The following is a 26,773-nucleotide window of genomic DNA, read 5'->3' on the forward strand; positions in this document are numbered from 1 at the left end:
TGGAGACTCTGTCCTTGTTAAAATTCGCCACCTCTGGCCTCACTCCCCATTGGAAGGGACCCTACACGGTTATCCCGACCACACCCACCTCACTCAAGGTGAACAGACTAACGGCCTGGATTCATCACACCCACGTCAAGACTGCCCCACCGGAAGGACAATGGAGCATCAAACAAGAGTCCCCGATTCACTAAAGCTAAGACTTGTGCGCTCTTTGTGGTCACCACCCTTGCCACCCTAATCTGTGCTGTAAATCCCTATAGCAAACCCCCCGTAGAACCCACCTACTATTAATGGGTCCTCACCGAGGGCTCCACTGGAGGATATGTTAGTTCCTTAACTGGGAAGCGATCCATTCTAGTCAACTTAATCCTGTAAGTACATTCCAAAGAACTCCATTACCTTCTCCCTAGACCTTTGTGCCCTCTTGGGCCCCAACCTAAATTTCAGAACAAGTGGAGGTGTAGCCAGGTGTGGGCAGAGCACCTGGTTCAGGGGCAGAGCAACAACTATCTGTGCCCAGGATACACCCCACAAAACAAGATGGAACGGTGAAGACTTAAATGAATTCTTTTGCCCCCACTGGGGTTGTGAAAGTATCTCCACTGTATCAGGGTACACCAAAAACATAGACTAATGATATTAAGGTCTCAATATGAGCCCTTAGAACCAACAAACAATACTAACCTGTTGGAGGAATCAATGAGTTAATTCATGTAAATAAAACAAGAGGGGAATGTGACATGGTAAAAGCCCCATAAAACTGCATACCTCAACCATACCTCGGCTTTTTGTTGAAACTGCTCTCTATAACCCAAATGTGAATAAGTAATTAAGGACTGTAATTTCCACCCTACCCAGATAATGTGTAAACAAATGCTAATCTTGACTTTTGTGAACCACTTAAGTAAGAATCAGAATGTCAGAAAGTCCCCTGGCCCTTGGAGAGTCCAGATGCCCTCACCCTCATCTTCGCCCAGGAGTCCACTGGAATGACCAGAGCCTCTCACGCTCATCTCCGCCCAGGAGGTTGTTTACAGAATCCACTGGCCCTCGGAACGTCTGAAGCCCCTCACCCCCACCTGCCCCTCACCCTCACTCCTGAGGTGGTTTTACGGGTATGAAAGGTAAACACCCTCCTTTCGGGGCCACGGGTTGGAGAGATGTGAGTCCTCCATGGCCGCTGGCAATAAAGACCCTTGCAATTTGGCATTAAAAAAATATGTTCTATTTCATCAGGAAATTTTAGCAATTTGTTACTGTATTTTTGTGTTATTGTGCTAACATTAACATCTACTTCAAAACTGTTCCATCTATAGATGATCTTTAAGGTACTGTACACTTTGTGAACTTTTCTAATATCACGTGGCAGCTTTCCTGTTCTGCCCTTCATGGGACATTTTTGCAGGAAGAAAAACAACTTTTATAGAAATGGGACCTGCTTTATAATGATGGAGTAACTATAGAGGAAGAATGTAGAGAAATTCTACATGCCAAATAGTTTCGTCACCTACCTATAAATGTGCAAAGTTTGTAACATATGGTAAACACAGAGATCGTTTCTGAGATCCATTTGATTTCTGTCCTATTGTGATTTTAAAGTCACTGACAGGTTTATTTCACTCTGGCAGGCCATCATAACAATTGAGCTTTTAGGCAGTGGGAGCAATAAAATTCCACAAAGTAATTAAAGACTCTCATTGTCTAGACCATACAGTTCTTTTCTTGTGAAAGCAATTAGAAAGGTGAGGAGATCTAACTATATTTTGGTAGCACTGCAGAAAGGTTTCAAATGGTCAGGTGGTCATGGAATCATAGCACTGAAAACTAAAAGATACCTACTCTCTGGTAGGTAACTTAATATTTCTATTTTATAGATCAGGCAACCAAGACCCAGAAAGGCTGACTAGAAAGAAATAAAAAAGAAGAGAAGATAGCTGATCCAACTCTCCTCTCTCAGGCAGGTCTAGGGCTTTAAACCAGAGGTTGAGAATCACCAAAAGGACTTTTAAAAAACCCACATGCCAAAGACAAACCACAGATTTGGAGAAATATTTGCAAATCACATATCTGAGAAATAACTTAGATATACAAAGAACACTTTAACCAATAAAAGCCATCAACCTAATTAAAAGATGGGCAAAGAACTGAACTGACAACTCATCAGGGGAGATATGCAGATGAGACGTAAGTATATGAAAAGATGTTCAGCATCATTTGTCTTTGGGGAAATGCAAATTAAAGCAAACACCAACATACTTACTAGAGCGACTAACTTTTTTTTAAAAGTTGATAATACAAAATGCTAACAAGGGTGCAGAGTAATAACACATCATTGGTGAGAGGAATGCAAAATGGTACAGCCACTTTGGAAGACAGTTTGGCAGTTTATTATAAAGCTAAACATAGTGATATGGGTTGGCTCTGTCCCCACCCAATTCTCATATTGAATTATAGTGCCCATAATTCCCATTTGTCATGGGAGGAATCTGGTGCTGGTAATTGAATTATGGGGACAGATCTTTTGCAAACTCTTCTCATGATAGTGAAGAAGTTTCACAAGATCTCATGATTTTATAAAGGAAAGTTCCCTTGCACAAGCTCTCCTGACTGCCACCATGTAAGATGTCCCTTGCTCTTCCATCACGATTGTGAGGCCCCCTCAGCCATGTGGAACTGTGAGTCAATTAAACCTCTTTCCTTTATAAATTACACAGTCTTATGTATGTCTTTACTAGCAGCATAAGAACAGACTAATACACACAGATTTCCCATACTACCCAGCAATCACACTCCTTGGTATTCACCCAACGGATTTGAAAACATATCCATCCAAAAACCTGCATATGAATGTTTATAGCAGCTTTACTCATAATTGCCAAAAACCGGGAGCAACCACAATGTCCCTCAATAGATGATGGGCCAAACTATGATATATCCATAATACGGAATATTATTCAGCAATCTAAATTAATGAGCTATTAATTCATGCCACACCATGGAAGAACCTTAATGCATAATGCTAAGAAAAAGGACCAAGTTTGAAAAGGCTATATGCTGTATGATTCCATTCACATTACATTTTGAAAAAGAGAACATTATGAACATGAAAAACAAATCAAACCCACCAGGAGTTTGTGGAAGGAAGTAGATTGGCTGGGTAAACACAGGGCTTTTTTTTTTTTTTTAGAATAGTGAAGCTATTGTGTATGATAACGTAGCAGTGGATATATAACAGTATGCATTTGACAAAACCCACAGAATTTTATAGCGCAAAGGTAAACCTTACCATTTGCAAATCCCAGGATGGAACGCAGACGGTGACAGAGGAATCTCACTGCAATACTAATGTATGGCATAAACTCATTGAAGGGAGGCTGGAGAAAAAAAGGTGCTGACCTAAGTCACTTCAGAAATGATTAAAGACAAAAAGGAACTCTACAAAAAATAAGCACCACATTCTAGTTGGTAAAGTTGCTTCCCATGGGGGTACAAATTAACAGTTCCAAAACCACAGTCCATGCACAATGGGAATGGCCAAGTAAGTAATTAGATGGTAGGTGGTGAGAGCTAGTTTTCTCTGTTAGGGAAATTTCAGATAAGCAAGAGGGGAAAGCTAAAATAAGCCATGTAGGGCTGGATTAGAGCGGTACATCATCACAATCTTATATTTAGCTTTTTAAAAAATTTTTTTGAGACAGTCTCACTCTGTTGCCCAGGCTGGAGTGCAGTGGTGCAATCTCAGCTCACTGCAACCTCTGTTTCCCAGGTTCAAATGATTGTTGTGCCTCAGCATCTGGAGTAGCTGGAATTACAGGCATATACAACAATGCCTGGCTAATTTTTGTATTTTTAGTAGAGACAGGTTTCACCATGTTGACCAGGCTGGTCTCAAACTCCTGGCCTCAAGCAATCTACCTGCCTCAGCCTCCTAAAGTGCTGGGAATACAGGCATGAGCCACTGCACCTGGCCAGCTTTAGAAAGATATATATGGATACATAAATAATTGTAGCTATGTGTGTATGCACAGGTTAGTATCCACCCGTATGTTTCCTAGCTCTGTCTACTGAGAGAGCCTACATGCAGTGAAACCCTACTGATGATGAACACTGGTCATATTTTTATGTCTAATATTATTCTCCAATAAAAGGAACCATGCTGCTTGGAGAAAGCATTCGTGCGAGGGCTGAGCAGGGAATATACACATCTACCTTGATGATATGATTTGGCTGTGTCCCCACCCAAATCTCACCTTGAATTGTAATAATCCCCATGTGTCAAGGGGGCCAGGAGGAGATAATTGAATCATGGGGGCAGTTTCCCCCATGCTGGTCTTGTGGTAATGGATAAGGCTCATGAGATCTGATGGTTTTGTAAATGGGAGTTACCTGCACAAGCTCTCTTGCCTGCTGCCATGTTCTTCTGTTATGGTTGTGAGGCCTCCTTAGCCATGTGGAACTGTGAGTCAACTAAGCCTCTTTCCTTTATAAATTATGCAGTCTTGGGTATGTCTTTATTAGCAGTGTGATAAGAGACTAATACACTTGAGCATCCTGAATACCAGAAAGTAAGGAAATACTCAAAAATAAAAAGCAATAATGGTGGTATGTCAAAGGGACACAAGAGCCAACCTGAAAGAGTTCCTAATGACCAAACTGAAACCATCTGAGTAACCAAATAATTTATGTAGTATTGAGTTATAACCCCAAGTATAAAATAAATATCCATTTATATCAGTATGACCTCATACTGATATAAATAATTGAATGAATAAATAAATAAATGAGGGGGAAAAGACAAATACTGTGCAGGAGAATTTCAAAAGATTTATGTAGATAGTTCACTCTTGAGACGAGGCATAACTCCCCATTCCTTAAGCACAGGCTGCATGTGCTGCCCTCCTTCCAAAGTATACATTATGGAATGGGGAGGAGTGACTTTGCCATGGAGAAACCAGACAAACATCACCTCAGCCAGGTGACCAGGGTCAATGTCAACAGTGACAAGTCATAGTCACAGCTGTCCCTTTTCCTTTACTTTTGTAGTCTTTCCCCCAAACCCCAGTCTAACCCTAAGAACAAATATTAAACACACCCAAATTGAGGGACTTTCTACAAAATACTTGATCGCTACTCTTGAAAACCATCAGGTCATCAAAAGAAAAAAGGAAAATATGAGGGACTATCATAGCCAAAAGGTCCCTAAGGAGACTTTGTGACTAAATGTAATGGGGAATCCTGAAATAGAAAAAGGGCTTAGGGGAAAAGGAATGGAATCCATCCAAAGTATGAGGTTTACTTAATAATAATATGTATCACTACTGGTTCACTAACTGACAAATGTTCCATAAAAATGTAATATGTTAATGCTCAGGGAAACTGGGTACTGGGTACCTAGAAACTCTCTATATTGCCTTTGCAACTTCTTTATAAATCTGCAACTATTCCAAATAAAAAGTATATTAAAAAAAAAAAAACAACCACTAGCCAGGCACAGTGGCTCACACCTGTAATCCTAGCACTCTGGGAGGCCGAGGTGGGTGGATAAATTGAGGTCAGGAGTTCAAGACCAGCCTGGCCAACATTTTTAGTAGAAACTCCGTCTCTACTAAAAATACAAAAAAAAAATTAGCCAGGTGTGGTGGCACACACCTGTCATCCCAGCTACTCAGGAGGCTGAGGCAGGAAAATCGCTTGAACCCGGGAGGGAGAGGTTACAGTGAGCCGAGATCATGCCACTGCACTCCAGCCTGGGTGACAGAGTGAGACTCCATCTCAAATAAATAAATAACATCTACTTGCCCAAGTTCCACCTGAAGAGATTTGGATTTAGTCAGTCTGAGAACACTGCCACATATATAACATGAATATTAAGTAACAATAATAATGGACAAAATCTACCCATAAAGAATTTCTCCAGTTTACCTCAGCTCCTTATTACTCTCCCAACTCATTCATTCATATATTCGATAAGTATTTATAGAGGACCTGACATATCCCAGGGACTCTGTAAGGTAATGGGAATTTAACACCCAACAAATCTGTTTTGTAAGCAGCAGGTCACAATCCATTAGGAGGTCATGAAATCAAGCTAGTGGGTCACAAGTAGCACTTTTTCCCTACTGACATGAAAGAATAAAAGGTATCAGAATCCAACTAACATAATAAAAGACTGAGTTGGAAAATTATTTGTTTTGTGTATGTGCGTATGTCCTGGATTATGATATAAAGTGAAATTCTTAATATAGATTTACAGTCAAAAGAGCTTGAAAGCTACTGTAATAAATTATGTCCCTGGCCTCAGGGAGCTTTAGTTTGGCAGAGGAAAAAAGGTGAGTAAATCTTAGAAAGAATGTTTTGCTTTAACAACGGCAAAATAGAAATGTTTTCTATAGTTTGTATAAAAAATAGTACCATTAACTAGTTCACAAAATCTTAGTCTAAGAAATATCACAGCGTATTTATATTTATTCATTTACGATTTATTCCACCATTTCACCAGAAAGAATTTACAGCAGCTTCCAAGTTAAGATAGCCACCCCTGGCTATGAAATTTGGAGACCTGGGGTTCAAATGCCATAAAAATCTTCTCTACAAATAGCCTAACACGTTTCTGATGGTATATTCTTATAGAAACCCATTTTTTCCAATAATTCATCTATACCCAAGCCCAACTTGTCCAAATTTCTCTGCTTGTTGTTTCGAGTTGGAATAAACATGTATTTTCAGTCTCTAGATTACATTCACAAGAACACAGTCATGCTCAAGATCAGTTAGTGCCTCACCCTTTGGGTGCCCTGCAACCCACCGTAACTCCTGGCAAAGCAGACAGGAACATTTCCATCTAAAGAAAAAAAAGTCGCTTTTCAATTTCAGATTTCCAGCTTGGATCAATTTGCTTAGACTTCTCAGTGCAAATTAAGCTCATCAACAAAGCTTAGTATTAACATTATTTTGGCCAGGTGCAGTGCCTCACACCTGTAATCATAGTACTTTGGGAGGCCAAGGCAGGAGGATCACTTAAGTACAGGAGTTTGAGACCAGTATGGGCAACAGAGTAAGACCCGTGACTCTGCAAAAACAGAATTAAAAATTAGCCAGCCGTGGGATCAGTCTGTGATTCCAGCTACTCAGGAGGCTGAAGTGCGAGGATCACTTGAACCCAGGAATTTGAAGCTGTGGGGAGCCATGATGATGCCACTGCACTCCAGCCTGGGTGACAGAGAAAGACTCTGACTCAAAAAAAAAAAAAAAAAAAAAAAAAGGCAGAGCGCGGTGGCTCAAGCCTGTAATCCCAGCACTTTGGGAGGCTGAGGCAGGTGGATCACGAGGTCAGCAGATCGAGACCATCCTGGTCAACATGGTGAAACCCCGTCTCTACTAAAAATACAAAACATTAGCTGGGCATGGTGGCGTGTGCCTGTAATCCCAGCTACTCAGGAGGCTGAGGCAGGAGAATTGCCTGAACCCAGGAGGCGGAGGTTGCGGTGAGCCGAGATCGCGCCATTGCACTCCAGCCTGGGTAACAAAGAGTGAAACTCCGTCTCAAAAAAAAAGAGAGAGAGAGAGAGAGAAACAAAGAAAGAAAAACATAGAAAAAAATTTGTTTGATCTGAAGTACAATGTCTTTAAGAAGTTAAATCTGTAAGTATTCAGAGTAAGAAGCAAAACTGCAGGTGAGTGTCTTTTTGTTTCTTCCACGATCCCATGAGAAGCAGCTAGGGAAGAAGAGAAAACAGCACAAACTAGCATGAAGAAACAGAGAAGTCATTAATTGGATCGATAGACAGGAGAAGGCGAATACCACTTAAGAGTGAAAGAGCAGGACAAAACAGCGGACACACAACGCTGACCTCCACCTCCCACCATCCTCCAGCTGCAACACCCCCATGGAAAAGAACCTAAAAAAGCACCACAGGCAAATTCTAAGACTGTACAGTGCTTTGATTTACACAAATATAACCTCTTTCTCTAATAGATGAACCTCTTGCTCCTTTAAGTGATCTTGTTTTGAAATGAGGTTAGATATTTAAAACAGTCTCTTTACTGGGAAACACTTTGCTCTGTCAGGGAAATGTTAATCATATTTGCTAGACTTACTATTATACATCCATTCTAATAATCTCAATTTCTCCAGTCTTGCAAATATGTGCACAGACTCACATATAAGATCCTAAAGAAAGGATTTTGCTGACGCTTCTCAATTGTCTCAGAGTGTCTTTCATTTTGACATGAGAATAAACCGATGCCTGGCAGCATTTGTTTTTGAAGAAAGGGAGAGAACAAGGAAATATAAAGATTTCAAAACTCCAAAAATGCACAGGATTGTCTCTTTGAAGTCTCAGCGCCTCAAAGAACTCAAATAATGGCTCATATGGTTCTTTTTCACTTTTACTTATTATAATTTCATCCTATAACCAAAGCAGGCTTCCATTGTGAAGTTAATTATTCAACTGTATAGAGTTACTATATAAGCCATTAACTTTTCAAACATTTATTCCTTTGGGATACTCCATCTAAAATTAACTATTGCTCTTGTTATTGTTATTACTCTCATTCCAAAGTATATTCATATAAAACACATTATATCTTTTAAATTATATTTTTAAAAGTCAGTTCTCTGTAGTCCCCTATGAAAATGTTCTATCTTAATTGCAGTGACAGCTCCAAGAGGAAACACATTTGTCAAAATTCAAGCTGTGTATGGAGGTGGTTTGCCTTTTACTGTGTGCAAACTGTACCTCAATAAAGCTGATGAGGAAAACAGACTCTGTCAAGTGCGATGAAGATGTGGCGGGAGGGGAGCAGGGAAAGGGGCCTAATTTCAAATCACTAAGAATTTTAAATAGAGAAATAAAAATTCACTGTTCAGTGCTAATTTTAGGGTATGGCTGTAAAGTGAGTTACACCTTCTCTACAGTGAAATACGTAGAAGAGAACATTCCCTGCGATCCTGATATCCATCTAAAAAGAAGAAAATCTGGATAAACTAGCTCTATTCAGGACAGAACAATGATCAGTTTTCTTTGTTCTACTTTTGGCTGCTGAGAGTGTAGAAAACGTCAAATACCCAAAGCGAGTGGATCCAAAGCAAACACGTGATATTTCCATGCTGGGACTACAATACCATCCATGATGTTGTATTTTTTTCTTATAAAAATACATGCTTGTTTGAGAAGTTTTCAGAGATCATAGAAACATTTTAAACAAAATAATACTGCTATCAAATTATGTCATTAATCTTTCATTTTTTTTCTCCTCATTTATTATATATTTGAGATGATCTGGAATAATTACAGTCTTGATTCTGATCTCAACTTGAACAAACATAATCCCATGATCTTCATTTGTAAACATTTTATTGCTATATGTCTTGAGGAACTTCCTGTAAATATTAGTTATACAAGTTGCATAATAATAATCTTATGTAGCTGTATCACAAAGCACCATTCTTCAGCTGTTGAACTTCCGTATTATCTTTTTTAATTTACAAAGAATGGAATGAACATCTTTACACATAAATCTTTCAGCATATTTAAAATTATCTCCTGTGACAAGGAAGGCATTCCTAACTTTGACACAAACCCCAACAGCCACAAAAAAATTAATAAATTCAAGCATGTAATAAAATAAAATTCTCTGTATGACAAAACATACAGAAAGCCAGAAGACAACAACCAGCTGGTGGGATGGGAGCTGAGGGAGCGGGGGAGACTGTGATTCACAATAAAGGGCTAATTTCCTTAATACAGAGAAAGCTTCTACAGGTAAGTAAGGAAAAAAACTAACTCAATAGAATAATGAACAATGAATAAGAAAAGACACAGCTCATTTTGTGACAAATAGAGAGGTTGCTCTTAAATCTATTAAAAGATGCTCCTCATCATAAGAGAAAGGCAAATTAAAACTATGCTGAGATTTTCCTCTTATCAGAGTGGCAATGATTCACAAATTTTAACACTTACCCTTCTGTCAAGCATTTGGAGAAAGGTACTCTCGCCTCTCACATATTGCTGATGGGAGTAGAAACTGGAACAGCCTTATGGAAGGAAACCGGGTCATATCTATCAAAAGTGTAAACACACGCACTGTTTAATCTCAAATTTCCACTTTTAAGAATATATCCAGTAAATAAACTAACATGTACAATATGACAGAAGAACAAGGTTAGGCAATAAAGCTATATTTCTTTTTTTGTTTGTTTGTTTGTTTTGAGACGGAGTTTTGCTCTTGTTACCCAGGCTAGAGTGCAATGGCGCGATCTCGGCTCACCGCAACCTCCGCCTCCTGGGTTCAGGCAATTCTCCTGCCTCAGCCTCCCGAGTAGCTGGGCTTACAGGCGTGCGCCACCATGCCCAGCTAATTTTTTGTATTTTTTAGTAGAGACGGGGTTTCACCATGGTGACCAGGATGGTCCCAATCTCTTGACCTCGTGATCCACCCGCCTCGGCCTCCCAAAGTGCTGGGATTACAGGTTTGAGCCACCGCGCCAGTCCCAAAGCTATATTTCTAATACAAAAGTCCAATAATAGAAAATATAATCTAATACAATGAATATAAGTTCATACAATAGAATAAGAAACAGCAATTTTTTTAAATTTATTTCAATAGGTTTTGGGGGAAGAGGTGGTGTTTGGTTGCACGAATAAGCTCTTTAGTGGTGATTTCTGAGATTTTGGTGCCCCCACCACCTGAGCAGTGTACAGTGTACAGTATACCCAATGTGTAGTCTTTTAATTCTCACCGCCCCCCCAACCCTTTCCCCTGAGTCACCAAATGTATCATTCTTATGCCTTTGCGTCCTCACAGCTTAGTCTGCACATATGAGTGAGAACATATGATGTTTGGTTTTCCATTCCAGAGTTACTTCATTTAGAACAATAGTCTCCAATTCCATCCAGGTTGCTGTGGATGCCATTATTTCATTCCTTTTTGTGGCTGAGTAGTATTCCATGGTATATATATACATCACATTTGCTTTACCCACTCATTGGATAGTGTGCTGGTTTTGTGTTGGTTGGCCTCCAGCCAGGAGGTGGAGCTTTCAAGAGTGCATCAGCTGTGGGAATATAGGGAGGATACAAGCTCACCTCTGGCTGTGCCACCTAGTTCCTAACAGGCCACGGACTGTTACCAGTCTATGGCCTGGGAGTTGGGGAATTCTGCCCTATGAGACTCTAATGCCTGATGATCTAGGGTGGAACAGTCAGTTTCATCCCAAAACCATCTGCACCCACCCCCCAACTCCTATATGGAAAAAATGCCTTCCACAAAACTGGTCCCTGGTGGTACCAAAAAGTTTGGAAAGCACTGATCTAGTCAGAAGGTCTAAACATTGTAAGACTTCTGACTATGAAATTGCTTTCCAAAAGAGTTCCTCAAATTCTATTTCTGGTAGTAGTATGTGGACATCTTTCCCAGGCATTGTAGAGAAATAATATCCTTATACTTGATAACATGATTAAAAAGAGGTGGCATTATTTTGACTTGCATATGTTGATTACTAGTAAGTTTGAGCATTTTCTCAAATTTTGTTAGCTCTTTATATTTGCTCTTTTGTGAGACCCAGTCATGATGACCTTTTCCCCTTTACCTATTGAGCACAATAATTTTTATGAAATATATTATATCATAAATATATTTTATTTAGGGCATATCAAGCTTCTCCCTATAACTTATTGCATTTTTTTTTTGAGAAAGAGTATCTATCTCTCTGTTGCCCAGGCTGAAGTGCAGTGACACAATCACAGCTCACTGTAGCCTCAACTTCCTGGGCTCAAGCGATCCTCCTCCCTCAGCCTCCTGAGTAGCTGAGACTCCAGGCATATGCCACCACACCTGGCTAATTTTTTTTTTTTTTTTTTTTTTTTTTTTTGGTAGAGATGAGATTTCACTAGTTTGCCCAGGCTGGTCCCAAAGTCCTGGGCTCAAGTGATTCTCCCACCTGAGCCCCTCAAAATGCTGGGATTTCAGGTGTGCGCCACCATGCCCTACTACTTACTGCAATTTTTAAGCCAGTTTTTATCTGCCTCCTAATTTTTAGCTGCTTGATAGAAGTTTTAAGTTCTATGTGGTAAAATAGTGTCATAATTTCTTCTACCTCTTCGTTCCATTTTGGGTTTTTTTTGTTTTTGTTTTTTTTTTTTGTTTTCTTGTGCCTTTTTTTTTTTTTTTGAAATGGAGTCTCAGTTTGTCACTCAGGCGGAGTGCAATGGCACAATCTCACCTCACTGTAACTTTTGCCTCCCAGGCTCTAGCAATTCTCCTGCCTCAGCCTTCTAAGTAGCTGGGATTACAGGCTTGTACCAACATGCCTGGCTAATTTTTATATTTTTAGTAGAGACAGGGTTTCACCATGTTGGCCAGGATGGTCTCAAACTCCTGACTTCAAGTCATCCAACATACTGGGATTACAGGTGTGAGTCACTGTGCCCAGCCTACCTAGTTCAGTTCTAATCATTCTTTGGTTGCCATGATGGTCCAGGCAATTATTAAGTAAACCCTGAGAGGTAATAGATTAAAAGGGACACCATATTAGGGGAGATGGACACGTGATGGATAATTCTATATGGCATGATCAGTGAAGATAGAGGACCACAGGCAACTATGGACACACAGTTGGGCTAAGTGGCCCAACTCAGTAGTAGAGCCCAAGTTTCTAGAAGAAATTATTCATTAGATGAATTTTAGAAGACAAGGACATCAGTCAATAAACAAAATGAGAAGAGAATGCTAGGTAAAGGGCACACCACAAGAAGTGCACAGATAGGTGAATGACACGAGGACTATGAGGAAGCTCCAGTTGCTTGTAATTGCTAAAGCTTGGAATATACACAGAATGGTGAAAGATGATGTCAGAGCTATTGCAGAGTCAGTGTGGACTTTTTACCTGCAGAACTAGGACATAACAAATGCCTGGTTTAACCTACTAAGTTTTGGTAATTTGTCACAGCAGCAATAGAAAACTAATACAAACTCTGTGGCCTGGAAGTGTTGTGCTGTTGTAACAAATATCTAAAACTGTGGAAAGCCTTGGAATTAGGGAGTGGGTAGAAGCCGGAAGAATTTTGAAAAACATGATAGAAAAAACTAGATTGTCTTGAGCAGACTGAAATACGGACAGGAAAGGTGGTACCAGTGAGAGTATCTAAGGAGTTCCTAAAGAAATGAGGACAAACACATTACTAGGAACTGCAGTAAGGGTGATCTTTGTTAAACACTGGCAGAAAGTTTAGTGAAATGTGTCCTGTAGTTATGTGGAAAGCCAAAAGTGTAAACATCTTATATAACTGACAGTAATTTTCAGATTTGTGGAGTTTTGCAAGCTTTAAGCAAAGTAGATGAAGAAGGCCCAATCCTTCAGCTTTGTTTAACATCACTGAGTAGACTAAAACTCCTCCCAGAGCCTGATCTAGGACTTCAGCTAATGGCTTTCAAGTTTGGACAAAAATCTTTGAGTATTAACTTGGAAATATGTAAATTGATGGATGGGTACGTAATATATTGATAACAGTTAAATGTTAATGACAGAATCTACGTGATGGGTATAGGGGCCTTCACTGTAAAATTGAACTTTCCTGTATATTTCAAAGCTTTGCCTGCTAAAATGTACAGGGCATTGAAGAATATATTAGTGAGGGTTCTGTAAAGGCACATAACTAATTGGATAGCTGTATATATGAAGGGGAGTTTACTTATTAATTTTTATTTGTTATTATTATACTTTAAGTTCTCGGGTACATGTACAGACTGTGCAGGATTGTTACATAGGTATACACATGCCATGGTGGTTTGCTGCATCCATCTCCCTAGAATCTAAATTAGGTATTTTTCCTAATGTTATACCTCCCCTAACCCCCCACCCCTAATAGGCCCCAGTGTGTGATGTTCCCCTCCCTGTGTCCATGTGTTCTCATTGCTCAACACCCACTTATGAGTGACAACATGAGGTGTTTGGTTTTCTGTTCTTGTGTCAGTTTGCTGAGAATGATGGTTTCCAGCTTCATCTGTGTACCTGCAAAGGATATGAACTCATCCTTTTTCTTCTTTATGCTGTATAATATTCCATGGTGTATATGTGCCACATTTTCTTTATCCAGTCTATCATTGATGGGCATTTGGGTTGGTTTCAAGTCTTTGCTATTGTAAACAGTGCCACAATGAACATATGTGTATATGTGTCTTTATAATAGAATGATTCATAATCCTTTGGGTATATACCGAGTAATGGGATTGCTGGGTATTTGTATTTTTATTTTTAAATCCTTGAGGAATCGCCACACTGTCTTCCACAATGGTCAAATTAATTTACATTCCCACCAACAGTGTAGAAGTGTTACTTTTTCTCCACATTCTCTCCAGCATCTGTTGTCTCCAGATTTTTTTAATGATCACCATTCTAACTGGGGTGAGATGGTATCTCATGTGGTTTTTAATTTGTATTTATCCAATGACCAGTGATGATGAGCATTTTTTCATATGTTTGTTGGCCACATAAATGTCTTCTTTCAAAAAGTGTTTGTTCATATCCTTTGCCCATTTTTTGATAGGTTTGTTTTTTTCTTGTAAATTCGTTTAAGTTCTTTTTTTAAAAAATTTTTTATTGCATTTTAGGTTTTGGGGTACATGTGCAGAACATGCAAGACAGTTGCATAGGTACACACATGGCAGTGTGTTTTGCTTCCTTTCTCCCCTTCACCCACATTTGGCATTTCTCCCCAGGCTATCCCTCCCCAGCTCCCCCCCCAACGCTGGCCCTCCCCTATTCCCCCCAATAGACCCCAGTGTTTAGTACTCCCCTCTCTGTGTCCACGTGTTCTCATTTTTCATCACTCGCCAATGAGTGAGAATATGCGGTATTTCATTTTCTGTTCTTATGTCAGTTTGCTGAGAATGATGTTCTCCAGATTCATCCATGTCCCTACAAATGACACAAACTCATCATTTCTGATTGCTGCATAATATTCCATGGTGTATATGTGCCACATTTTCCCAATCCAGTCTATTATCATTGGGCATTTGGGTTGATTCCAGGACTTTGCTATTGTAAACAGTGCTGCAATGAACATTCGTGTACATGTGTCCTTATAGTAGAACGATTTACAGACTTTTGGATATATACCCAGTAATGGGATTGCTGGGTCAAATGGAATTTCTATTTCTAAGGCCTTGAGGAATTGCCACACTGTCTTCCACAATGGTTGAACTAATTTACACTCCCACCAACAGTGTAAAAGTGTTCCTTTTTCTCCACATCCTCTCCAGCATCTGTTGTCTCCAGATTTTTTAATGATCGCCATTCTAACTGGCGTGAGATGGTATCTCAACGTGGTTTTGATTTGCATCTCTCTGATGACCAGTGACGATGAGCATTTTTTCATATGATTGTTGGCCTCATATATGTCTTCTTTTGTAAAGTATCTGTTCATATCCTTTGCCCACTTTTGAATGGGCTTGTTTGTTTTTTTCCTGTAAATCTGTTTGAGTTCTTTGTAAATTCTGGATATCAGCCCTTTGTCAGATGGGTAGACTGCGAAAATTTTTTCCCATTCTGTAGGTTGCCAATCCACTCTAGTGACTGTTTCTTTTGCCATGCAGAAGCTGTGGAGTTTCATTAGGTCCCATTTGTCTATTTTGGCTTCTGTTGCCAATGCTTTTGGTGTTTTGTTCATGAAGTGAACTTGCCTACTCCTATGTCCTGGATAGTTTTGCCTAGATTTCCTTCTAGGGTTTTTATGGTGCCAGGTCTTATGTTTAAGTCTTTAACCCATCTGGAGTTAACTTTAGTGTAAGGTGTCAGGAAGGGATCCAGTTTCTGCTTTCTGCACATGGCTAGCCAGTTTTCCCAACACCATTTGTTAAACATGGAATCCTTTCCCCATTGCTTGTTTTTGTCAGGTTTATCAAAGATTGTATAGTTGTATGTATGTTGTGTTGCCTCCAGTGCCTCTGTTTTGTTCCATTGGTCTATATCTCTGTTTTGGTACCAGTACCATGCTGTTTTGATTACTATAGTTTGAAATCCGGTAGTGTGATGCCCCCCGCTGTGTTCTTTTTGCTTAGAATTGACTTGGCTATGCGGGCTCTCTTTTGGTTCCATATGAAGTTCATGGTGGTTTTTTCCAGTTCTGTGAAGAAAGTCAATGGTAGCTTGATGGGATAGCGTTGATTCTGTAAATACTTTGGGCAGTATAGCCATTTTCACGATATTAATTCTTCCTAACCATGAACATGGAATGTTTCTCCATCTGTTTGTGTCCTCTCTGATTTCGTTGAGCAGTGGTTTGTAGTTCTCCTTGAAGAGGTCTCTTACATTCCTTGTGAGTTGTATTCCAAGGTATTTTATGCTTTTTGTAGCAATTGCGAATGGCAGTTCGCTCTTGATTTGGCTTTCTTTAATTCTGTTATTGGTGTAGACAAATGCTTGTGATTTTTGCACATTGATTTTATATCCTGAGACTTTGCTGAAGTTGCTTATCAGTTTCAGGAGTTTTTGGGCTGAGGCAGTGGGGTCTTCTAGGTATACTATCATGTCGTCTGCAAATAGAGACAATTTGGTTTCCACCTTTCCTATTTGAATACCCTTTATTTCTTTTTCTTGCCTGATTGCTCTGGCTAGAACTTCCAGTACTATATTGAATAGGAGTGGTGAGAGAGGGCATCCTTGTCTAGTGCCAGATTTCAAAGGGAATGCTTCCAGTTTTTGCCCATTCAGTATGATATTGGCTGTTGGTTTGTCATAAATAGCTTTTATTACTTTGAGATACGTTCCATCGATACCGAGTTTATTGAGGGTTTTTAGCATAAAGGGCTGTTGAATTTTGTCAAATGCCTTCTCTGCGTCAATTGAGATAATCATGTGGTTTTTGTTTTTGGTTCTGTTTATGTGGTGAATTATGTTGATAGACTTGCGTATGTTGAACCAGCCTTGCATCCCTGGGATGAATCCTACTTGATCATGATGGATAAGTTTTTTGATTTGCTGTTGCAATCGGCTTGCCAATATTTTATTGAAGATTTTTGCATCTATGTTCATCATGGATATTGGCCTGAAGTTTTCTTTTCTCGTTGGGTCTCTGCCGGGTTTTGGTATCAGGATGATGTTGGTCTCATAAAATGATTTGGGAAGGATTCCTTCTTTTTGGATTGTTTGAAATAGTTTTAGAAGGAATGGTACCAGCTCCTCTTTGTGTGTCTGGTAGAATTTGGCTGTGAACCGTCTGGACCTGGGCTTTTTTTGTGTGGTAGGCTCTTAATTGCTGCCTAAACTTCAGACCTTGTTATTGGTCTATTAATAGTTTCAGCTTCCTCCTGGTTTAGGCTTGGGAGGACACAGGAGTCCAGGAATTTATCCATTTCTTCCAGGTTTACTAGTTTATGCACATATAGTTGTTTGTAATATTCTCTGATGATGGTTTGAATTTCTGTGGAATCTGTGGTGATTTCCCCTTTATCATTTTTTATTGCATCTATTTGGTTGTTCTCTCTTTTATTTTTAATCAATCTGGCTAGTGGTCTGTCTATTTTGTTGATCTTTTCAAAAAACCAGCTCTTGGATTTATTGATTCTTTGGAGGGTTTTTCGTGTCTCAATCTCCTTCAGCTCAGCTCTGATCTTAGTTATTTCTTGTCTTCTGCTGGGTTTTGAGTTTTTTTGGTCTTGCTCCTCTAGCTCTTTCAATTTTGACGATAGGGTGTCAATTTTGGATCTCTCCATTCTCCTCATATGGGCACTTATTGCTATATACTTTCCTCTAGAGACTGCTTTAAATGTGTCCCAGAGGTTCTGGCACGTTGTGTCTTCGTTCTCATTGGTTTCGAAGAACTTCTTTATTTCTGCCTTCATTTCGTTGTTTACCCAGTCAACATTCAAGAGCCAGTTGTTCAGTTTCCATGAAGCTGTGCGGTTCTGGGTCGGTTTCTGAATTCTGAGTTCTAACTTGATTGCACTATGGTCTGAGAGGCTGTTTGTTATGATTTCAGTTGTTTTGCATTTGTTGAGCAGTGCTTTACTTCCAATTATGTGGTCAATTTTAGAGTAGGTGTGATGTAGTGCTGAGAAGAATGTGTATTCTGTGGATTTGGGGTGGAGAGTTCTGTAAATGTCTATCAGGTTTGCTTGCTCCAGGTCTGAGTTCAAGCCCTGGATATCCTTGTTGATTTTCTGTCTGGTTGATCTGTCTAGTATTGACAGTGGAGTGTTAAAGTCTCCCACTATTATTGTGTGGGAGTCTAAGTCCTTTTGTAAGTCATTAAGAACTTGCCTTATGTATCTGGGTGCTCCTGCATTGGGTCCATATATGTTCAGGATCATTAGCTCTTCTTGTTGTATCGATCCTTTTACCATTATGTAATGGCCTTCTTTGTCTCTTTTGATCTTTGTTGCTTTAAAGTCTATTTTATCAGAGATGAGAATTGCAACTCCTGCTTTTTTTGCTTTCCATTAGCTTGGTAAATCTTCCTCCATCCCTTTATTTTGAGCCTTTGTGTAGCCTTGCATGTGAGATGGGTTTCCTGGATACAGCACACTGATGGGTTTTGGATTTTTATCCAATTTGCCAGTCTGTGTCTTTTGATTGGTGCATTTAGTCCATTTACATTTAGGGTTAATATTGTTATGTGTGAATTTGATACTGCCATTTTGATGCTAAGTGGCTGTTTTGCCCGTTAGTTGTTGTAGATTCTTCATTATGTTGATGCTCTTTAGCATTCAGTGTGATTTTGGAATGGCTGGTACTGGTTGATCCTTTCTATGTATAGTGCCTCTTTTAGGAGCTCTTGTAAAGCAGGCCTGGTGGTGACAAAATCTCTGAGTACTTGCTTGTTCGAAAAGGATTTTATTTTTCCTTCACTTATGAAGCTCAGTTTTGCTGGATATGAAATTCTGGGTTGAAAGTTCTTTGCTTTAAGAATGTTGAATATTGGCCCCCACTCTCTTCTGGCTTGTAGAGTTTCTGCCAAGAGATCTGCTGTGAGTCTGATGGGCTTCCCTTTGTGGGTGACCCGACCTTTCTCTCTGGCTGCCCTTAGTATTCTCTCCTTTATTTCAACCCTGTTGAATCTGACGATTATGTGCCTTGGGGTTGCTCTTCTTGCGGAATATCTTTGTGGTGTTCTCTGTATTTCCTGCAATTGAGTGTTGGCCTCTCTTGCTAGGTGGGGGAAATTTTCCTGGATGATGTCCTGAAGAGTATTTTCCAGCTTGGATTCATTCTCTTCGTCCCCTTCTGGTACACCTATCAAACGTAGGTTAGGTCTCTTCACATAGTCCCACATTTCTTGGAGACTTTGTTCATTCCTTTTTGCGCTTTTTTCTCTAATTTTGGTTTCTCATTTTATTTCATTGAGTTGGTCTTCGACTTCAGATATTCTTTCTTCTGCTTGGTCAATTCGGCTATTGAAACTTGTGTTTGCTTCGCAAAGTTCCCGTATTGTGTTTTTCAGCTCCTTTAATTCATTCATATTCCTCTCTAAGGTATCCATTCTTGTTATCATTTCCTCGAATCTTTTTTCAAGGTTCTTAGTTTCTTTGCATTGATTTAATACATGATCGTTTAGCTCACAAAAGTTTCTCATTATCCATCTTCTGAAGTCTAATTCCGTCATTTCGTCACAGTCATTCTCCGTCCAGCTTTGTTCCCTTGCTGGTGAGGAGTTTTGGTCCTTTCTAGGAGGCGAGGTGGTCTGGTTTCAGGTGTTTTCCTCCTTTTTGCGCTGGTTTCTTCCCATCTTTGTGGATTTGTCCGCTGGTCGTCTGCGTAGTTGCTGACTTTTCAATTGGGTCTCTGAGTGGACACCCAGAATGTTGATGATGAAGTATTTCTGTTGCTTGGTTTTCCTTCTACCAGTCTAGCCCCTTTGCTGTACGACTGCTGAGGTCCGCTCCAGACCCTGCTTGTCTGGGGTACACCTCTAGCAGCTGTCGCACAGCAAGGGATGCTACCAGTTTCTTTTTCTGCTATCTTTGTTCCAGGATGATGCCTGCCTAATGTCAGTCTTTTGGATATAGAGGGGTCAGGGAGCTGCTTGAGGAGACAGTTTGTACTTTATAGGGGCTTAATTGCTGAGCTGTGAGCTCTGTTGTTAATTCAGGGCTGTTAGGCTGCTATGTTTGATTCTGCTGCAACAGAGCTCATTAAAAAACCCTTTTTTTTCCTCAAATGCTCTGTGTTGAGGGGTTTGGGCTTTATTTTTGGATGTCCGTTGAGGTCCTGCCCAGCTAGGATGCAGACTAGCCACTGTTTGGCTGCCGAGGCTCCGCCCTGCTGTTGTGTGATTCGCCCTGTTCCTGCAGGCTCTGCTGTGGTCTCTGCCACGCCCTGCGGCAGAGTCTCTCTGTTGTAGCGGATTGCCTCAGCAATGGCAGGCTGCGTCAGCAGTGGGCGTGTATCTCAGTAGGGACGGGTTGCCTCGGCAATGGCTGGCTGCGTCAGCAGTGGGCGTGTATCTCAGTAGGGACGGGTTGCCTCGGCAATGGCAGGCTGCGTCAGCAGTGGGCGTGTATCTCAGTAGGGACGGGTTGCCTCGGCAATGGCTGGCTGCGTCAGCAATGGGCGTGTATCTCAGTTGGGGCGGGTTGCCTCGGTAATGGTGGACGCCCCTCCCCCTCAGAGCATCTCGGGCCATCTGCACGGGGCTTGTTTGAAATCGCAGTTTTGTTCGTCCCACTGGGCCAACCCTAACGCTCTGTCCCTGCGATCCCCTGGGCTGGCCCACTGTTCAAGTCTAGCTCAGTCTCAAGTCCAGCCCTCTCACGTCTCCGGTTGCTGGTTCAACGGGGCACCCGGACAAGCACGCCCTGTGGGGAGCGCTGGGCAGGGCCAGCCGCTGCCACCCCGGCTGCCGGCTTCGCCAGGTGGAGGTTCTGCCTGGCGTCCCGTGTCTCCTCTTCACTTGGGAATTTCCCCGTTCTGTGGGCAACAAAGATCAGTCTGGAAATGCAGCTCAGACTCACCTCTCCGCGGACACAATGAGAGCTCCAATCCTGGGTTGTTCTCACAGCGCCATCTTGAGTCCTCCCCCCACTGTGTTCTTTTTGCTTAGAATTGACTTGGCTATGCGGGCTCTCTTTTGGTTCCACATGAAGTTCATGGTGGTTTTTTCCAGTTCTGTGAAGAAAGTCAATGGTAGCTTGATGGGATAGCGTTGAGTCTGTAAATTACTTTGGGCAGTATAGCCATTTTTATGATATTAATTCTTCCTAACCATGAACATGGAATGTTTCTCCATCTGTTTGTGTCCTCTCTGATTTTGTTGAGCAGTAGTTTGTAGTTTTCCTTGAAGAGGTCCCTTACGTTCCTTGTGAGTTGTATTCCTAGGTATTTTATGCTTTTTGTAGCATTGTGAATGGCAGTTCGTTCTTGATTTGGCTTTCTTTAAGTGTGTTATTGGTGTAGAGAAATGCTTGTGATTTTTGCACATTGATTTTATATCCTGAGACTTTGCTGAAGTTGCTTATCAGTTTCAGGAGTTTTTGGGCTGAGGAATGGGGTCTTCTAGGTACACTATCATGTCGTCTGCAAATAGAGACAATTTGGCTTCCATGTTTCCTATCTGAATGCCCTTTATTTCTTTTTCTTGCCTGATTGCTCTGGCTAGAACTTCCAGTACTATGTTGAATAGGAGTGGTGAAGGAGGGCATCCTTGTCTAGTGCCGGATTTCAAAGGGAATGCTTCCAGTTTTTGCCCATTCAGTATGATATTGGGTGTTGGTTGGTCATAAATAGCTTTTATTACTTTGAGATATGTTCCATCGATACCGAGTTTATTGAGGGTTTTTAGCAAAAAGGGCTGTTGAATTTTGTCGAATTCCTTCTCTGCATCAATTGAGATAATCATGTGGTTTTTGGTTTTGGTTCTGTTTACGTGGTGAATTACGTTTATAGACTTGTATATGTTGAACCAGCCTTGCATCCCTGGGATGAATCCTACTTGATCATGATGGATAAGTTTTTTGATTTGCTGTTGCAATCGGCTTGCCAATATTTTATTGAAGATTTTTGCATCTATGTTCATCATGGATATTGGCCTGAAGTTTTCTTTTCTTGTTGGGTCTCTTCCAGGTTTTGGTATCAGGATGATGTTGGTCTCATAAAATGATTTGGGAAGGATTCCCTCTTTTTGGATTATTTGGAATTGTTGCAGAAGGAATGGTACCAGCTCCTCTTTGTGTGTCTGGTAGAATTCGGATGTGAACCCATCTGGACCTGGGCTTTTTTTGTGTGGTAGGCTCTTAATTGCTGCCTCGACTTCTGACCTTGTTTTTGGTCTATTCATAGTTTCAGCTTCCTCCTGGTTTAGGCTTGGGAAGAAACAGGAATTTATCCATTTCTTCCAGGTTTACTAGTTTATGTGCATAGAGTTGTTTGTAATATTCTCTGATGATGGTTTGAATTTCTGTGGAATCTGTGGTGATTTCCCCTTTGTCATTTTTTTTTTTTTTTTGCATCTATTTGGTTGTTCTCTCTTTTCTTTTTTATCAATCTGGCTAGTGGTTCGTCTGTTTTGTTGATCTTTTCAAAAAACCAGCTCTTGGATTTATTGATTTTTTGAAGGGTTTTTCGTGTCTCTATCTCCTTCAGTTCAGCTCTGATCTTAGTTATTTCTTGTCTTCTGCTAGGTTTTGAGTTTTTTTGATCTTGCTCCTCTAGCTCTTTCAATTTTGATGATAGGGTGTCAATTTTGGATCTTCCCATGCTCCTCATATGGGCACTTATTGCTATATATTTTCCTCTAGAGACTGCTTTAAATGTGTCCCAGAGATTCTGGCATGTTGTGTCTTTGTTCTCATTGGTTTCGAAGAACTTCTTTTTTTTTTTTTTTTTTTTGAGATGGAATTTCGCTCTCGTTACCCAGGGTGGAGTGCAATGGCGCGATCTCGGCTCACTGCAACCTCCGCCTCCTGGGTTCAGGCAATTCTCCTGCCTCAGCCTCCCGAGTAGCTGGGATTACAGGCATGTGCCACCATGCCCAGCTAATTTTTTGTATTTTTAGTAGAGACGGCATTTCACCATGTTGACCAGGATGGTCTTGATCTCTCAGTCTCATGATCCACCCGCCTCGGCCTCCCAAAGTGCTGGGATTACAGGCTTGAGCCACCGTGCCCGGCCCGAAGAACTTCTTTATTTCTGCCTTCATTTCATTGTTTATCCAGTCAACATTCAAGAGCCAGTTGTTCAGTTTCCATGAAGCTGTGTGGTTCTGGGTTGGTTTCTGAATTCTGAGTTCTAACTTGATTGCACTATGGTCTGAGAGACTGTTTGTTATGATTTCCATTGTTTCGCATTTGCTGAGGAGTGCTTTACTTCCAATTATGTGGTCAATTTTAGAGTAGGTTTGATGTGGTGCTGAGAAGAATGTATATTCTGTGGCTTTGGGGTTGAGAGTTCTATAAATGTCTATCAGGTTTGCTCGTTCCAGGTCTGAGTTCAAGTCCTGGATATCCTTGTTGATTTTCTGTCTGGTTGATCTGTCTAATATTGACAGTGGAGTGTTAAAGTCTCCCATTATTATTGTGTGGGAGTCTAAGTCTCCTTGTAAGTCATTAAAAGTCTCCCACTCTTATTGTGTGGGAGTCTAAGTCTCCTTGTAAGTCATTAAGAACTTGCCTCATATATCTGGGTGCTCCTGTATTGGGTCCATATATATTTAGGATCATTAGCTCTTCTTGTTGTATCAATCATTTTACCATTATGTAATGACCTTCTTTGTCTCTTTTGATCTTTGTTGCTTTAAAGTCTATTTTATCAAAGATGAGAATGGCAACTCCTGCTTTTTTTTTGCTCTCCATTTGCTTGGTAAATCTTCCTCCATCCCTTTATTTTGAGCCTTTGTGTATCCTTGCATGTGAGATGGGTTTCCTGGATACAGCACACTGATGAGTTTTGTTTTTTTATCCACTTTGCCAGTCTGTGTCTTTTGATTGGTGCATTTAGTCCATTTACATTTAGGGTTAATAATGTTATGTGTGAGTTTGATCCTGCCATTTTGATGCTAGCTGGCTATTTTGCCCATTCGTTGATGAAGATTCTTCATTTTGTTGATGCTCTTTAGCATTTAGTGTGTTTTTGGAATGGCTGGTACTGGTTGTTCCTTTCTATGTGTAGTATGTCTTTCAGGAACTCTTGTAAAGCAGGCCTGGTGGTGACAAAATCTCTGAGTACTTGCTTGTTCGAAAAGGATTTTATTTTTCCTTCACTTATGAAGCTCAGTTTGGCTGGATATGAAATTCTGGGTTGAAAGTTCTTTTCTTTAAGGATGTTGAATATTGGCCCCACTCTCTTCTGGCTTGTAGAGTTTCTGCCGAGAGATCTGCTGTGAGTCTGATGGGCTTCCCTTTGTGGGTGACCCGACCTTTCTCTCTGGCTGCCCTTAGTATTTTCTCCTTCATTTCAACCCTGTTGAATCTGACGATTATGTGCCTTGGGGTTGCTCTTCTTGCGGAATATCTTTGTGGTGTTCTCTGTATTTCTTGCATTTGAGTGTTGGCCTGCCTTGCTAGGTGGGGGAAATTTTCCTGGATAATATCCTGAAGAATATTTTCCAGCTTGGATTCATTCTCTTCATCACATTCCGGTACACCTATCAAACGTAGGTTAGGTCTCTTCACATAGTCCCACATTTCTTGGAGACTTTGTTCATTCCTTTTTGCGCTTTTTTCTCTAATTTTGGATTCTCATTTTATTTCATTGAGTTGATCTTCGACTTCTAATATTCTTTCTTCTGCTTGGTCAATTCGGCTATTGAAACTTGTGCGTGCTTCGTGAAGTTCTCGTATTGTGTTTTTCAGCTGCTTCAATTCATTCATATTCCTCTCTAAGTTATCCATTCTTGTTATCATTTCCTCGAATCTTTTTTCAAGGTTCTTAGTTTCTTTGCATTGATTTAAAACATGTTCTTTTAGCTCACAAAAGTTTCTCATTATCCACCTTCTGAAGTCTAATTCCATCATTTCATCACAGTCATTTTCCGTCCAGCTTTGTTCCCTTGCTGGTGAGGAGTTTTGGTCCTTTGTAGGAGTCGAGGTGTTCTGGTTTCGGGTGTTTTTCTCCTTTTTGCACTGGTTTCTTCCCATCTTTGTGGATTTATCCACCTGTCATCCGAGTAGTTGCTGACTTTTCAATTGGGTCTCTGAGTGGACGCCCAGATTGTTGATGATGAAGTATTTCTGTTACTTGGTTTTCCTTCTACCAGTCTAGCCCCTCCGCTGTACGACTGCTGAGGTCCACTCCAGGTCCTGCCTGTCTGGGGTGCACCTATAGCGGCTGTGGAACAGTGAGGGATGCTACCAGTTTCTTTTTCTACTATCTTTGTCCCAGAATGGTACCTGCCAAATGTCAGTCTTCTGGATATAGAGGGGTCAGGGAGCTGCTTGAGGAGACAGTCTGTACTTTATAGGAGTTCAAGTGCTGAGCTGTGAGCTCTCTTGTTCATTCAGGGCTGTTAGGCTGCTACATTTAATTCTGCTGCAGCAGAACTCATAAAAAAAAACAACCCATTTTTTCTCAGATGCTCTGTCTCGGGGGGTTGGGGTTTTCTTTATGAGTGTCCGTTGCGCTGTCCTGCCTAGCTAGGAGGCAGTCTAGTCACTATTTGCCTGCTGAGGCTCTGCCCTGCTGGTGTGAGGTCCACCCTGTTGCTGCGGGCTCTGCCCTGCTGCTGCAGTCTCCACCCTGCTGCCATGGGCTATGCCCTGCAGCAGAGTCTCTCTGTTGTGGCGGGTTGCCTCGACAACAGAAGGCTGCATCAGCAATGGGAGTGTACCTCAGTAGGGGCGGGTTGCCTCGGTAATGGCAAACGCCCCTCCCCCACCAAGCTGCACCATCCTGGGTTCAGCTGTGCCCGCAGTGAAACTCTCCACCCAGAGCGTTTGGAATTGCTGTTTTGTTTGTCCCACTTCCCTGGTCCAAATGCCGTTTCCCTGGAATCTCCTGGCCTGACTCACTGTCCAAGTCCCATTCAGTCAGACGGATATGCCAATCTGCCCTCTCAAGTCTCAGATTGCCAATTCAACAGGGCACCCGGACCAGTGCGCTTTGTGTGGAGTGCCGTGGAGTGCCGCTGTGCTGCAGCTCCGGCTGCCAGCTATACCGGCCAAAACCACTGCGCTGGCGTCCTGCGTCTCTATTATACCCAGGAATTTCCCCATTCTGTGGGCAAGAAAGATCCGCCTGGAAATGCGGCCCTGACTCACCCTCCACGCGTTCACCGAGAGTTTCAATCCTTGGTTGTTCTCACCGTGCCATCTTGAGTTGGTCTACCTGTTTAAGTTCTTTGTAGATTATGTATTAGCCCTTTGTCTGATGGGTAGATTGCAAAAATTTTTTCTCATTCTGTTGGTTGCTGGTTCACTCTAATGATTGTTTCTTTTGCTGTGCAGAAGCTCTTAAGTTTAATTAGATCTCATTTTTCTCTTTTGGCTTTTGTTGCCACTGCTTTTGGTGTTTTAGTTATGAAGTCCTTGCCTATGCCTATGTCCTGAAAGGTATTGCCTAGGTTTTCTTCTAGGGTTTTTATGGCGTTCGTTCTTATGTTAAAGTCTTCAATCCATCTGGAGTTAATTTTTGTAATAAGGTGTAAGGAAGTGGTCCAGTTTCAGCTTTCTACACATGGTTAGCCAGTTTCCCAATACCATTTATTAAACAGGGAATTCTTTCCCCATTTCTCATTTTTGTCAGGTCTGTCAAAGATCAGATGGTTGTAGATGTGTGGCATTAATTCTGAGGCCTCTGTTCTGTTGCATTGGTCTATATCTCTGTTTTGGTACCAGTACCATG

The 26,773-nt window shown here is 41.0% G+C and overlaps 1 protein-coding gene across 3 annotated transcripts in view; it reads right to left on the minus strand.

Annotated features, from left to right (window-relative positions):
* PLAGL1 (PLAG1 like zinc finger 1) overlaps positions 1–26,773 on the minus strand; it is a 130,509-nt gene that overhangs the window by 78,782 nt on the left and 24,954 nt on the right. For 2 of the 3 annotated variants that reach the window (XM_078370227.1, XM_078370217.1), the window contains exon 2: positions 9,966–10,064. The gene's annotated coding sequence lies outside the window, so the exon portion shown is untranslated. The remainder of the gene's footprint in view (positions 1–9,965; positions 10,065–26,773) is intronic. The other variant, XM_078370218.1, reaches the window with a different exon arrangement.

The sequence above is a fragment of the Callithrix jacchus genome, chromosome 4 (assembly GCF_049354715.1).
Source record: "Callithrix jacchus isolate 240 chromosome 4, calJac240_pri, whole genome shotgun sequence".
In the NCBI taxonomy this organism is placed as follows: Eukaryota; Metazoa; Chordata; class Mammalia; order Primates; family Cebidae; genus Callithrix; species Callithrix jacchus.